Genomic DNA, 14,158 nt, shown 5'->3' on the forward strand with positions numbered 1-14,158 from the left:
ACTGGTATAAAAACATACATGTAGACCAACTGAACAAAATAGATCCCAACATGCATAGCTATGACAAAGATTCCAAAAACATGTTGGAAAAACTGGAAAGAAATTAGGTCTATATTTACCACTTTGGACAAAAACAAACTCTGAGTCGATCACAGACTAAAATGTGAACCCAGAAACACTGAAACTTCTAGAAGAAAACATAGGCAACACACCACATTATATTGGTGTAGTGAAGTCTTTTCCAAATGAAACTCCGTTTGCCCAGGAATTAAGGTCAACAATTGACAAGTGGAACCTCATGAATGTAAAACTCTTCTGAACAGCTAAAATAGCAACCAATAAAGTAAAATGGAAACCCACAAAATGGGAGAGAAGCATTGACAGCTGTACATCTGACAGATGATTAACATCCAGAATATACAAAGAACTCAAAAAACAAAGACTTAAAAACGAAACAAAACTTATAACCCATTCAAAAATGCCATGAACAAAGGGTTCTCCAATGAAGAAATCAAGGTGGCTAAGAAATATCTCAAAAACTATTCATAACCCTTAGCAATTAAGGAACTTAAAATTAAAATAAATGTGAGATTTCCTCTTACACAGTCAGAATAGCAAAGATGAACGGAACAACCAATAGCAATTGCTAAAGAGGATGTGGGAGTAAAAGGGAACCCTCACTTACTGTTGATGGGGTTGAACACTTCTCCAGCCACTTTGTAAACCAGTGGGGAAAACTTCTGAAACTCTAAAGACGAATCTACCATATGATCCAGATACACTATGATATGCACCCAAAGGGCTCGACAGCTTCCTCCAAAGAGACTTGCTCACAATATTCATTGCCTCTCTGTTCACAGAAGCTAGGAAACGGAATCAACATAAATGTCCTCCTTAATTACTTTTCTTTTGCAGTGAAGAGACATTGTGACCAACAAATCGTTTAACTGGGGTTTGCTTACAGTTTCAGAGGGTGAGTCCATGCCCATCATGATGAGGAACGTGGGAACAGGTAGGTAAGCATGGCACTGGAGAAGCAGCAGGCAGAGGGGAATGAGACTGGATCTGGCATGGGTTTCTGAAACCTCAAAACACCTCCCCAGACACACTTCCTCTGACAAGTCCACATTTTCCAATCCTTCTCAATAGGAGCTCTGTGAACCAAAGACCAAGCCTTCAAATATGAGTCTATGGGGCCCATTCTCATTCAAGCTGCTACAGCCTCCTTCAACAGACGAATGGATGATGAAGGGTGATAAATATACACTATGAAATACTATTCCCTGGTAAAGAAAAATAAAACCATGAAATTTATAGATGAATGGATAGAACTAGAAGAGAGCGTATTGAGTGAGATGCCTCAGACCTGGAAAGATAAATAAATGTTCTCTCTCATTTGTGGTTCCTAGTGCCAAGTCTTCAGATATGAGGCATGGAGTAACCACTGTGGAAGCTAGGAGTCTGAAAGGGGGCTGGCCCTAAAGGGAGAATCTAGAGAATGGGATAGCAGGATATAAGAGGTACGAAGGGAGAAGTGAGTAAAATGGAAGCTACTTTAATTCAAGGATGCTGATGTCAGTTCAGAAGGAGAGGGAAAAAATTGTTAAGTAACCATAAGGATGTCTGAAAAAAAGCTATACGTATCATATTATTAATTATTTACCCCAAATTACACAAACATATATAAATCTCTGTGTGCATGTATACATACATAGTTTAAATGAAGTTATATCACCTGGGCTGATAAAACTTCCTCCATGAGCCATAGTCTATATCATTACAAAACCCCTAATGCCAAGCATGGGAAACCCTCCTTTTAAGTTGTTAGTCAAAGATGCCAAGTGACTTCCAAACTATGTAGGGTATCGCTGTTGCCCATGATTGCTTCCTATAATGTATTGATGTTCTTATTGTTGAAGACACCATATACTTCGGAAACAAGACATGGAGGACACTGGGTGGATCTGACTTGAAAGGTTTCTTCCTGAGGACTGCCTTTCACAGTACTGGAACATGTCCAAGCTTCCAAGAGAGGGAAGTAATCAATGGTTCTCCCCAGTGCAAGTTAACTAAGAGTCCTACCCGAGAAGAAGGCCTATGAAACCCAACGGCAAGCAGCTTGGCACGATAACCCTGAAGGTCCAGTGGTGGCACAACTATGTTGACAGTAACCAACAGCTCACTCAGTAGGATGGAAAATGATGTCTGGTACTGAAAACCTAGAAAACGACTCAGGGCTAGTGAGGCCCTGGGTCTGTGCGAACAACCCATTACTGCTGCTTTCCTAATCCAGAATTGTTGCTAATTGTATTCCACATACTTATCTTTAGATTCACAGATAAATGTAGCTTTCACCACTCATCAAAATAAGCACTTTTTGAAACAGACCACCAGACAGAGATCATTATTAAAAAGCCCCAACTAGTCATCAAAAGCAGAGAACAATTGAACATGGGTGTTCAGCCACAACTGATTTATCTGCAACACAATTCCTGCACTCAAGACTCAGAAAACATTGCAGAATAGGGAGAGGAAAGATTGTAAGAGCCAGAGGACCGGGAAAGCTAGCGGAGCAATCCAGCTCCTAAAAATGACAGGAAAGTTCCTCCATGATTTCTCAACATGGCTTTCTAAATAAGCACACCACCAACAGACTACTAACCTGGAAGGGGAGTTCTCATGGGGTCCTACTCATACACAAATAACTACGGGAACTAATGAGAATGAGAGCTGAGAGCAAGAGCAACAGTCTTTCTTAGGGATGAACCCACTGATTAGTTATTATACCAAGTTCTCAACAAGTACATTAAGCAGACTGAGGAGGTTGTATTTATACATTTAATTGTATATGTTTGGGTGTACATGTGTTGTAAAAATAACTAAAGAAAAAGAGGCCATGATTTCCAGATGGAGAGAGGAAGGATTGGACAGAGGAAAGGAAAGGCTGAAATGACGTAATATTTAAATAAAAATAAAATTTTAAAAAGGAAAAGAATTATATTTGTTCTTTGACAGAAAAGGAATATGATTCTGCCATTTTGTGAATGGAAAGCATTGACAAGAGTATTAGGAATTCTGCACAGAAAGTGAGTTTTGTGATGCTAAATGTTCTTTTACTCCTAGTGAGTGGTAGGCAGCACCACAGTAGGGGCAAATGGGCAATGAGTATGGGGTAAACCATTCTGCAGCACACTCCTAAGGCTAAATTTGTTGAGATGTTTCTACATTGCACAATAACTACATCTATTACTTCTCTTTGGAGGAAGTAGCCTTGGGTGGTGTAGGACACCTTGACTTGAGAGTGTCTGGTGGGTAGAAACAGTGTATGCATTTTCATCTGCATGTTACTATTTGTGTTTCCTTAGCAGCTCATGCCTAAATATTCATCAAAATTATATGTATTGATGCAGCTTAGCAATTTGGGAAGGAAAGGTGAAAGGAGAATGTCAGGACCAAGGCAGGCAGTCTCTTTGGAGGCATGGAGTTGTACCGTGCAGTTTTTCCTGCACAAGGGCCAGGTGAAAGAAAATATTTCGATTGAAGTTCCGGTTCATCTCAGCTGAGAAAGAGAATATAAAAGGTGGATACCAGGCAATTCTAGATGCGAAAGTTGCACTGTGCTTTTCTTGGTTAGGAGAACCTCAGTTCATTCTTTGCAGTTTGAGGGGAGGCCCTGCATTCTGTTCTGGTTACATTTACTTCTAAGAGAGGTAAAGGCAGTCTTGGAATACAGAGGAGGGCGGGTGGCTGGAGATGGAGTTCTCTGTGTTTACTTTGGAGCATCTGGCTTGTAGCTAAAGCTCTGAGACTGATTTGAATTTGACCCATACATGCAGGGTTGCAGGCAACAAGTACTATTGCTTTCTCCAATTTCTGGTTAGCATTAATTATTCTGAAGTCCTTATCTGTGCAAGTCCTTGCAGGTACATTAAAAAAAATTACAGTTCCCTGTTGAATTCTAAAATCCACAGTTTAAATGTTATTGTTTCTCTGGATGCCATAAAAGATTATACCACTTTTCCATATGTTGAAACTTAGGTTTAATTTTAATAGAATTTCCTTATATCTAGAAATAATTATGTAAGAGGTCATTTAAAAATCCCCATGCCATATTATGAAATATGATAGCAAAATAAGAACCATCTAGAAAGATTTTTTGTGTGTGATGCTTTTCCCACAAGGCTCTAAATTACTTTTCCATTTCTGACACCATTCAAAAAGTTTTCCCTGTGGAACTTTACCTTCCCTCTGCTTGAAAATCTACTCCTGGCTTCCAAATGCTGCTCAGATGTTGGTTGTTAATAGTCATCTTAAACCTTCTTTCGGACACCAACACAGAAATGACGCTTGGATACTCCCCTTGATTGATGGGAGGACACTACTGTCACAATGTGACATTAGGATGGGAGGACATTGACTGTTATGCTGTGGATAGGAGTTTGTGGATGACTGAAAAACCCCAACAGTCATTCTATGCAACGAGGGGAGAATAAGGCTCAACTTTTCCAGGTGTGACATCTTTGGAGGGGAATGATTATACTGAGTCACATTGGTAACCACGTGGAAGAGGAAAATGATTGCATTTAGTTTTCTTTTGCATATTTTGATAAGGCCAATTCAAGTTGGATTGAAATCACTTTATTGGCATTTCTAGGAGGGGTTTCGGTTTACACTTGAAAAGTTGGGGCTGTAAGAAAATGCATATTTTCAGGTCATTAAGAAGTCATTAAAGATTTGGGGAGAAATGGTCAGAATCTGATTCATGGTAAATAAAAATGTTTTGAATGAAGAGTAGAACTGAAAAAGTTAGAATTGTATAAGAGTTGGAAGAGACCAGGATGTAGTTCAATATTATGAAGCAATGGTAAGAAAGAAACTTTTTTGGAAGCTTTTTCTGAGTTTGATCAGGTATGTGTGTATGTTTTATGGCAATGCTGGGATCTCTTTCACGAGCCATTGTGTGAACTAGTAGATTGACAGCTCAAGGGACCACCCCTTCAGATCCCACACTCAGACCAGTTTTCCCTGGGCTGTTGCCAGTCAGTGACAAACTACTGTGGGGGTGTTGTTAGAGATAGTTTCTGCTCAACAGTGGCTGCTAAGCAACTGTTGCCTGGAGACTCCCCTGCAGCCTGAGTGATTTTTCTTGGAACTACACTGCTGTAACTCTTCCCACACTAACCCTCTGGCCATTACTCCTTCACTGGATGCTGAGTCTGCTCTTGCTGGCTCCGCTGCTCTCTTTTTACCCTTCACAGGCCTATTTCCCAATTTGCTTCTAAACAAGCCAAACAGATACAGGTACCAATTTGAGTTCAATCAATAGTTGACCTGGACAGCTCTGGTAGCATGAATCCCTCAATAATATTTTTAAAAATCCCTGAAAATACTTATATGCAATTGACTTATTTTTTCCCCAAGCTCTAGTTATTTAACTGTATCCTACATTCCAAATTGTATTTATAGTCCTATCTGTGGGAAAGATGGACAGAACTACTTTGAGTATTAACAAAATGAGGATCTTAATGTATCATACCCACCAATTTCTTTGGAAGTGAGTTAAAAGAGCTAATGACTTGCCATAATTAAATGCTGATATTAAGAGCAAAGTTAATCATCATCAGTGTCTCTGTCTCCTGATATCTGTGTTTTCCACCAAAACAGAACTTTGAATTTACATGGGCTTGCAAATCTTTGAGAAAATCCTCAGTTTGGTTTCCTTCATAGAAGCAGCACAGTTCTCTGTCCCTGGTGCTGGATTACAGGACAGTTAAAAACCCCTCCCTTTCACATGAAGCTTATCGTGGTGTGGAGAAGAAATAGTGCATCTCATTCACGGTCTGTTTTACTTACAAGTCCATGCTATCCTGTTTATATTCCAACATCTATCTCCTAGTACCAAAAATTAGAGTTACTTAAAGAAAAGTACTGAAGGGAGGGGAGGGAATTGATATCAGTTCCTCTACAAGAACTCAGCTTTCTAGAAGCCCCACTTTAAATCAACACCCTAGTGACTTGAGAAAAGCCAAGTGATGGATGTGTACTAAAGTCAGTACGTTTTAAATGAGGGCCATATTTCAAAGAAGATGGTGGAATAGGATTTCAGAGTTTACTTGGGAAACAAAGCCAAATATTATAGAGAGAGATTACAGATGACTGAATTGAATTCTGAAGTTATTTACTTATTTGAGAATAAGGAAACTTCAATTTATTTGTGACTCATTTGGAATTTTTTAATGGAGAATTGATTTTTTTGTACAATATATTCTAACTATGATTCCCTCTCCTCCAACTCCTCCAATATTCTCCCCATCTCCCTACCCACACAAATCCACATCCTTTCTACCTCTCTCATTAGAAAACAAATAAGCATCTAAATTTTCTTAAAGTAAAGTAAAAACAAGATAAAATCAAACAAATCAAAATAGGACAAAACAAGCAGATGAGGAGAAAAGCAAAGAGTCAAGGAAAAAGTACAACAACAACAACAACAACAAAAAACCATACAGACATAGAGACTTACACATTGGTACACACAGAAATCCACTAAGAATACAAAACAGAAACCACAATACATTATCAAAGACTTATAGGTTAAGGAAAAAATACCCAGACCAAGTGTTATCAGACAAATTACCTCAAAAATGCCATAGAGTTTGTTTTGTGTTACCATCTACTGCTGGATGTGGAGTCTAGCCTTAAGAGAGGTTTGTATACTGAGTTTGTATTGGAGAGAACTAGTTTTCCATTTGTGGTTAGGAGGGCCTTAAATCTCATCAAATATTGGTTATTTACTGCCACGAGCTTCATGCCTCTAATGTACCTGCACATCTTACATGCAGTTGGCCATTTTAGAGCAAAGGATTTGTAACTGGGTTGATGTTTACTTTTTCCCACAGTAGTAATGGAAAGTACCATGAACAGTAGTCAGTAGAAGTGAAGGTTCTAGTAGGTAGTCATCTTCTCAACTACTCCATATTCAGTGAGTTATGTAGGTGCGGTCTTCAGCAATAGGGTCTTACCATCAGCTTGTAGAGAACAACCAATAACCTTGGCAATAGCCTGGTTGCTTGAGTGTTCCCAAGGGACCCCTTTGGCCAAAAACTCAATTAGATGTAACCCATTTCCAGAACTAGAGACTTTATTTGCTGATGAGAAATGTTTAGATGGGACTCTGTCTCCCGTTATTTTGGTGATTTTATTTAGATCATATATATATATATATATATATATATATATATATATATATATATATATATATATATTTAAAGAAGCTTCTACTATATTAGTTTTTATACAACATTTTAAATGGCCTTTTGTTTCAGCAGTCTCTCACCATATTCCTCCCTCAAACTCTCCTTATCTCCCTACCACTCCAGCACCCCATTCACCTATTAAGTATTCTATTAACCCTTCTTAGGGTAATCCAATCCTTTTCCCAGTCCCTTAATCTGTACCTAATCTCTGTGGTTCTGTGGATTGTAGCCTGCTTAATCAAAGGCTTAACCAACTACATCCACAAACGAGTGAATGTACACTGTATTTGTCTTTTTTTGGGTCTGGATTACTTCATCTAGAATGATTTTTTTTCTAGATTCATGTATTTAACTGTGAATTTCATTTTTAAAATGACTGAGTAATACTCTAGTGTGTAAATGTGCCACATTATTTCCACCTATTCATTCATTAATGAGCATCTAGTCTACTTGTAGCATCTAGCTAGTATGAACAGAGCAGCAATGAACATGGTTGAATATGTCTATTTGTGATAATATATAGAGTTTACACTTATTTCCACAGTGACTGTACATGTTTGAGCTCCCAGTAGCAATGTAGGAGTATTCCCCTTGCTCTACATCTTCACTAGCATCAACTGTTGTTTGTTTTAATTGATCTTGGACATTCAGACTATAAAAGGAAATCTCAGAGTAGTTTGATTTACATTTTTTTAATGAGTAAGGATGCTGAACATTTCTTTAAGTGTTTCTCAACCATTTGAGTTTCCTCCTTTGAGATTCCTTTGTTTAGATCTGTACCCCATTTTTATATTAGATTGTTTTCTTGATTTCCAGTTTTTTGGGTTCTTTATATGTTTTAGATATTAGCCATTTACAAGACTGCAGTTGGGAGAAATCGTCCCCATTCTATAGGCTGCCACTTTGTATGAATGATTATGCCCTTTACTATGAAAGTTCTCAGTTTCATAAAGTGGCATTTCTTAATTGTGACCTTTGTGCCTGTGCCAATGGTGTTTCACTCAGAAAGTCTTGTCCTGTGCCAAAGAGTTCAAGGATATTCTTCCACTCTCCTCTATCAGGTTCATTGTATCTGGGTTTATGTTAAAGTCTTTGGTTCATTTGGATTTGAATTTTGTGCAGGGTGATATGTACGGGTCTCCTTGTATTTTTCTACCTTCAGTCATCCAGTGTTACCAGAAGCATTTGTTGAACGTACTGTCTTTTTTAAAGTGTGTATTTATACATACATACATACATACATATATAATATATATATGTGTATTATATATATAAACGTTCATAGGTGTGTTTATTTATGTCTAGGTCTTCAATTTGCTTACATTGAGTAACATGCCTGCTGTTGTACCAATAGCATGCTGTCTTTATTTCTATAGTTCTGAAGTAAAATTTAAGGTCAGGAGTGGTGATACCTCCAACGGTTTCTGTATTATTTAGGAGTGTCTTAGTTATCTTATTTTATTTTGTTTTTTGCGGGTTTTTGTGTGTGTATGTTTTCATATGAAGTTGAAAATTATTCTTTCAAGTTCTGTGAAGAATTGTGTTGGAATTTTGATAGGGATATCAGTGAATCTGTAGATTGCTTTTGGTCAGATAATCATTTCTACTATGTTATTCTTACTGACCCAGGACCAGGGAAGATCTTTCCATCTTCTGGTATCGTCTTCGATTTCTTAAAAGGCTTAACGTTTTTATCATACAAATGTTTCACTTGCTTGGTTGGAGTTATGCCCAAGATATTTATATTATTTGAGGCTGTTGTTAAGGGCATCATTTCCCTGATTTGTTCCTCACTCTGCTTGTCATTTGTATGTAGAAGAGACACTGATTCTGTGTGAGTTAATTTTGTAATTAACTGTCTTACTAAAGTGTTTATTAGCTGTAGGAGTAGCTGGTGGAATTTTTGGAATCACTTAGGTATACTATCATATCATCTACAAATAAAGATACTTCTAAGTCTTACCTTTGTTATTTGTATTGCCTTGAGTTCCTTCAGCTGTCTTGTTGTAGTTAAGACTTCATAGGTATCGAGAGTGGGAAACATTGTCTTGTTTCTGATTTTAGTGTAAATGTTGTGAGTTTTCCTTCTTTTAGGTTGTTATTTGTTATAAACTGTTTTTGTCATGTGGAGGTAGATCTCTTTAATCTCTCTTTCTAAAACTTTTATGATGAAGAGGTGTTGGATCTTATCAAAGGCTTTTTATGCTTTTAAGATGATCATCTTTTTTCCAGCTTATTTATAAGGTTGATTATATTTGTCAATTTATGTATGTTGAAACACCCTGCAACTCTCAGATGAAGCCTGCTTGAATACGATGGATGATTTTTGATGTGTTCTTGTATTCAGTTTGCGAATATGAATTTTTGCATCTATGTTCATAAGGGAAATTTATCTGTAATTCTCTTTTTGTTGAGTCTTTTTGTGGTTTTGTTATTAGGATGGCTATGGCTTCATAAAATAAATTAGGCAGTGTTTTTTCTATTTCTATATTGTGGAATAATTTACAGAGTATTAACACTAATTCTTTGAAAGTCTAGTAGAATTTTGCTCTATCATCTCTCTATCATCTAGTAGAACCATCTAGTACTGGCTTTTTTCTTGTTGCTGTTGGTAGACTTTTAATTACAGCTTCTATTTCACTAGAGGTTATAAATCTATTTAAATTGTTTGTCTGATCTTGACTTAACTTTGGTAGGTTGTATATATCAAGAAAATACCTTTTGCATTTTTCAATTTAGTGGAAAACTAAATTGTTTTGGTTCTCCTTTTTTCATCTTTAATGCTGTTAATTTAGATCTTCTCCTTTCACCTTTTTGTTAATTTGGCTATGGGTTTGTCAATTTTATTGATTTTTCTCAAAGAGCTGACTCTTTGCTTCACTAAGTCTGTGTATTATTTTTTGTTTTTTTATTTTATCTAAATATGTTGCTTTCAGTCCTGAGTTTGATTATTTCTTGCCATTTACTCCTTTTGTAAAGGATTTCTTTACAAATGATTTCTTCTTTTCTTGTTCTAGAGTTTGAGGGGTGTTTTGAAGTAACTAGTATGGTCTCCCTATTTTGTTTTCAATGTAGGCATTTAGTGCTGTAGACTTCCCTTTACAAACACTTACAAAAACTTATTGTGTCCATAAGTTTGGATATTTTCATTTGATTTAAAAGTTTTAAATTTCTTTGTTATTTTCTGGCTTGACCCAGTCTTTAAATTCAGGTTCAGGTTCCAAGAATTCGTAAGCTTCCTGTTGTTGATACTCAGCTTTAATCAGTGATGATCAGATGGGTTGCAGGGTGCTAGTTCAGTCTTAGATCTGTGAGGACTTACTGTGTTGTGGTGTGGGTTCCCTCTTTTGGCTTTCTGACCTAAATTTACTTATTACCTGTGCTGAAAATATTTTCTGTGCTTTTGATCTGGGTCTTCTCTCCTTCCTCTATTCCCATTATTCTTAGATTTGCTCTTTCCACAGTGCCCCAGATTTCCTGGATGTTTTGTGCAATGATTTTAATTATTTATATTTTCTTAAAAGGAAAACAAACCATCCTTTTTTATTATACGTACCAATCCAAGTTCCCACTCCCTCCTCTTCTCCACATACCCTCCCACTCTACCCTATCCAGCCCTCAGAGAGGGTAAGGCACATTGCTTTGGGGAAGGTCCAAGATCCTCCCTACTATATCTAGGCTGAGCAAGGTATTCATCCAAAGAGAACAGGTTCCCAAAAAGCCAGTACATACAGTAAAGATAAATCCTGGTGTCACTGCCCGTGGCCCCTCAGTCTGCCCCAGCCATGCAACTGTCAACCACAATCAGAGGGACTAATTTGGTCCTGTGCTTGTTCCTTCCCAGTCCGGATGGAGTTTGTGAGCTCCCATCAAGTCAGGTAGACTGTTTCAGTGGGTGTACCAATCATGGTCTTAACCTCTTTGCTCATATTCTCATTCCTCCTCCTCTTCAACTGAACTTTGGAAGCTCAGTCCAATTCTCTGATGTCAGTTTCTGCCTCTGTTTCCATAAGTTGCTGGATGAAGGTTCTATGGTGATATTTAAGATATTCACCAGTCTGATTACTGGGCAAATCAAGATAAGGCTCCCTCTCTTCTATTGTTTAGGCTCTTAGCTGGGGTCATCCTTGTGGGATTCCTGAGAATTCTCTAGAGCCAGGTTCCTTGCTAAGCCTACAATGGCTCCCTCAGTCAAGATATCTCTTTCCTTGCTCTCATCTCTGTTCTTCCTCCTTCTCTACTATCCCATTCCCTCAAGTTCTCCTCACCCCTCCCCTCCCACCTCCACTGCTTTATTTGGCTGAAGTTCATTTCTTCTATCTTGTCCTCAATGCCTAAAAGACTCCTTTCCATCTTTTATATATTTTGGGTGGGGGGGAGGCTTCTTTCTTGAGGCTCATGCTTGAGTTAATAAATTTTTCATTTCCAGGTTTTGTCTAGTTTGGATTTTCTTTTTTTTTAATTATTGATTCTCTTTTCACTTTCATGTCTTGAACAGTTTTTTCATTTTAGTCCAATGCTTTTTTGTGTTTTCATTAATGAATTTATCTATATTCTTTCTAAGGTCTTTATGCATATTCATAAGAGATATTTCAAGTCTTTGTCTTGTGCTTCATCTATATTGCATTCTCCATGGTCTACTGTAGTAGGGTCACTGGACTCTAGTGGAAATATATTGTCCTGGCTGTTAATGTGTTTTATGTTGGCAACTAGACATCTGGAATTAAGATGGTTGTAATTCTAGTGTTGATATCTGGTCTTTTCTTTTATGTATGGGCTCTCATTCCTTGGTTTCTGTTGCCCTCTCTGGATCTTGGGAGCTTGTTGTTGCTATGGGTTTCTTCATAGGCAATACTTCCGAGTCTCTCGTATGAACTAGAAGTAAAGGTAGAACTTATTTTTAGGTATAGAGAGATGATACATAGGAATGGGATACTCTAGAAGGTTGGGGATCTGAGAGAGTCCTCAGGCAGGAGAAAAATGAAGAGAAAGAAGACAGGCTCCTGAAGGTGGTATGCTACTGGGCTGTGAATGGGATTGGACATTTAGAATGAGAAAAAAGGAAGGAGAGTGGATATTGTCCATCTGATTCCCTGGTGCTTTCCTACGAGACTTCTTTCAGTGTTGGTGACTGAGACAGAGGGATGGGATAAGGAAGAAAGGCTCATTTTCTGGTTGTCATGTCCAGCATGTTTCCAGAGAGAGACTGCTTCAAGCATTGCAAGTGAGACAAAGCGATGGGGTGAGGAAGGAAGGAAGGCTGTAGGAGATCTGTAAATTCTAATTTTATCTGTCACAAAGTATAGATTGAAGCTTGAATTTTATTTTTATTTAACAGAGCACTTTCAACATTTGATGGTCACAGGATATAGAATGCTATTATGATGCTCACATAACAATCATTAAGAGAAGTTCATTCATCCTAAGATCTCTCTTTGTCCTTAAGTTATAAAATAAGTTATAAAATAACTGTTTTGGTGTGTGTGTGTGTGTGTGTGTGTGTGTGTGTGTGCGTGTGAGTGTGCATGTGAGTGTGTAAGCTAGAGAGCAACCTCAGATGTTGCTCTTCATGTACTACCTGCTGTGTATTATGAGATAGGGTCTCTCACTGCCCTGGAATTCACTAGCAGGCTAGTTTGGCTGCCACACAACTTTTGGAGATCCTTCTGTTTCTGCTTCCTGGTTCTGGGTCATGAGTGTAAGTTACCTGCAAGTTTTTGTCAAGAGAAAGGGTCATGCTGGAGAAGAGCTTCACAGGTATCAAGCTCAATTTTCACAGCTGCAGGACAAACATTTTGCCACACAAGCTATCACCTCAGTCTTAAAATAACTGTTTTGCGACATCTGTCACACAATCACAGTTCCCAGCTTTCCTCTCTGTCACGTTAGCTGGTTTAACTGTGTCCTATCCCATTGTAATTGTTTTGTGATTGATTTAGCATTTGTCTGCTCTTGGGACTGAAACACATTTCTTTGTGTGAAATTTGTGGACTCTGTCAAAAGCGGATTTGCATTATTATTGCGTACTATTCACAACAGCAGACTCAAGTACAGCATCCAATATTGAGACAGAAGATCAAGACATGGAAAGAATACAAGGTGTTGGTACTTCCAGTGAGGCAAGCTTGAGAAAGGACTACCTTTAAAAGCAATGGTTACTTCTTGTGAATTTTTCCATTTTGGCTTTCAGTTTCTTAGACAAGTATTACCCTAGACAAAAATGCTCATTCAAACATATGAATTATTGTGTTGACCAGAGTATTGAGTGAGGAGCATTAGAGAGATGACTTGGCTAAGCACCCTTGTTCTTTTGAGATCATAGTTTCAATTCCCAGAACCCACATGGCAATTCACAACCATTTGTGACTCTAGTTTCAGAAGATGTAAAACCTTCTTCTGTCCTTCCCAGGCACTGGGTAGTCACTTGATAAATACATATATGTACAGACAAAATGCTCATACAAAGAAACATGCAAATCTTTCTAAACAGAAAAATAAAATAACATACATTGTGATGCATGGCCTAAGACACTGTTTATTTATCAATTTGTTACTTTATTCATGTATTTTAAAAGTATTGGCTGAGTTCTTATGAGTTCCAAACAGACAAATTTCCAGTTCTTATGAAGTTTGACTCTACTGGGAGAAGATAGATATTAAACACAGAAATTAATAGGCTAAAAGTCAATATGTATGTCAATAAAACAAGAAAGGGGCAGGAAATGATATATTTTTTACTGTATTTGTGTCTAATAGCAGATCATAGAAGTATGTAAGGCAAAAATGGACTAAACAAGCAGAAATATAAATAATCCCCTCTTACATTTGAAGAATCCAATAAGCAACTACATCTGTCATTATTTCACAGATCCAACAAATTAATGTCACTAAAGATGTAGGTA

Source organism: Myodes glareolus, chromosome 13, assembly GCF_982192425.1.
Source record: "Myodes glareolus chromosome 13, mMyoGla1.1, whole genome shotgun sequence".
Taxonomy (NCBI): domain Eukaryota; kingdom Metazoa; phylum Chordata; class Mammalia; order Rodentia; family Cricetidae; genus Myodes; species Myodes glareolus.